We start from the raw sequence: 2703 nt of genomic DNA, 5'->3' as shown, positions 1-2703 counted from the left end.
GCTGCAGAGTAGAGCCTTCCAGATCTGCATTTGCTGATGGGGCACGACTCAACATGAGAAAGAAAATGCCTGCAAAACCACCTAATTATCAGAACGTGGGATGTATGAAGTAGGGATCTAGGGAAATATGAAGTCATGAAAATGAAACGGACACACAGAGATTGAGATTCCAGACATTAGTGAGCTGAAATGGGCTGTTCTGAATCAGAACATAATAATGGTTTACTATGCCAGGAAAGACACAAACCAGAGGAAAGGTGTTTCATTCGTTTGAGAAGGGATGTTTCAAGATCTATCTTGAAGCACAATACTATCTGTGATAGGATTATATTCAACCCTCCCCAAGGAAATTAAACAATACAACTAATGTTCCAATTTATAAACCAACCATGAGATTGGTTTATAAGTGGTTTCTACTGATGAAGAAATTGAAAAATTCTGCCAATGCTTTCAGTCTCAAATGGATCAAGCATGCAATTAAGAACCACTGATACAAGAAAACTTTGTTCCAAGATAAACCCCTCAGGAGCAGAGATGGTAGTAGCAATACATGAGAGTAGCAGGAAGGTGGGGGGAAAGGGGGAGAATCAGGGAACCAACTACAATGAAGCATAACCGACTCCCCTCTCCAGGGGGGTTGTTGTCCACAACAATAACATGATGCAGGGAGACTGGTGGTGTAAGATATGAAAATAATAGTAATTTATAATTCATCAGGGGTCCATGACTGGGGGGAATGGGGAGAGAAGTTGACCAAGGGCTCAAACAGAAAGAAAATATTTTTTAAATTATGAAGGCAACATATGTACAAATGTGCTTATAACAATTTATGTATGAATTGTTATAAGAAGTGACTCCATGTGAGAGCCCCAATAAAATAATTTGTTTATAATAAAAAGGAAGCATTGATAATTATTGACAATTGGCATATTTTATATAAATGGGAGTATATGATATGAACTCTTGTGTTCCCCACCCCACCCCACCATGGGCACTAGAACCCTGGTGACACAGAGATTAAGCACTCCTATGGGTGCTAGAATGAATCCTCAGTCAAAACAAGACCCATGATATCTTGATAGCTTATCTATTTATCTATCTATCTATCTATCTATCTATCTATCTATCTATCTATCTATCTAATTCTATTCCTTTCTATCTATACCTCTATCTATATCTATATATCTATATCTCCATATAGATAAATATATATCAAGGGAATGGCTCACACTATTCTAGGAGTGAGTAAATACAATCTGATTCAGATCTATGGATCAGATTTTAATTGGAGACTTAACATGCATGACCCAGTAACTGTAACGGTTGGCAAACCAGGAAGCAAGGGGACCACCCAGAAAGCAGAAAGACCACAGGTTGATGCCTGTAGAGGTAGAAAAATTCAAGGTCAACAGGTCAGGCTTCTGCCTGCAGAGTAAAAAAATCCAAGGTTGGCAGTCATTAGGGCAGGTCAATGATAGCTCTCAGATTGTGATGCAATATAGCAGGCTGTTGGCTCAAGGTCAAAACACCAGGGTCAGAGACAGATGCAGGATCCAGATCCAGCAAGGAGGAAGTGGCAAGTCTACCTACAAAGTCTGCTTACATAAGAGTAGGCCACGCCCCTGAGGAAACTACTTGTCAGTTGCAGCAGAGCTATGACCTGGATGATGAAGCTGTCTCCTCCCTAATCGTCTTAGAACTGCTTTACCTTTCACAGTAAATTTCAAAATGGAGTTGTTTATGCAAGGTCACATCAGGGGGAAACACCAATTGTTATACTACTAAGAATCCTGCCCCAACCATGTTGACACAAACCAAATTAACACATTGTTAACATAAATTTCAGTGGTTTGAGGTCTCAAGCACCAGCTCCTTGATGAGACAAAGATCAGGCAGTTTGTTTTATAAAGATTCCAGCCTAGGGAACCTCCATTGAGTTCTGCTGTAACCTACAGGGTCACTCTGAGTAAGAACTGACTCCATGGAAGTGAGTTGGATGCACTTTCTTCCTCATTAGGTGTAAGTTTCCAAGAATTACCCATTGTGTATCATGTAATTGCTTCCTGGTTTTTCAATGATGGAACAATCATCTATTGTATATAAACGCCACATGGTGTTCTGTTGATGGACATTTGGATTATTTCTACCATTTATTACTTGTGAATACTGCTTCTGTAAGCATTCATATACCAGCATTTGTTTAAATACCTCTTTTTAAATCTTTTTGGCCAGTACCTAGCAGTTGAATTGCTGGTCACTTGCTAAACCTAGGGTTAGCATTTGGAGGAACCAAGGATCTGTTCTTCATAATACTTGCACCCTTTCCCTCCACCAGCAATATGTGAGGGGTGTATGGGAGTGGTGGAAAAGTTTGTGGCAAAGTTCGATTAACTATTAATTCAAATGTTCGACATACTTTTTAAAGCACCCTAATAATTACCAATGCATAAAATCATGCAAAATAGAAAAACGCATTGCAGAATAGAAAGTAACATAGGATGCAATGCATTGGGTAGTCACGTATAAATCCTGGATATCCTTTGATATTATACTTTTATTCAGACTCTGTGGTGGGGCCCATCAACATGTATTTATCATCCCATGGACTGATCAGTAGATATGACTTTCACTGATGCCAATAGGCCAAACCAGAACAATGAGTTGTGGTGTTCAGCTGTAAAAAGTACACAAAGGCCCTGGAAG

Source organism: Echinops telfairi, unplaced genomic scaffold (assembly GCF_000313985.2).
Source record: "Echinops telfairi isolate 266 unplaced genomic scaffold, ASM31398v2 ScPeMD7_30;HRSCAF=105, whole genome shotgun sequence".
Classification (NCBI taxonomy): Eukaryota; Metazoa; Chordata; class Mammalia; order Afrosoricida; family Tenrecidae; genus Echinops; species Echinops telfairi.
This window is presented reverse-complemented; position numbering follows the sequence as displayed.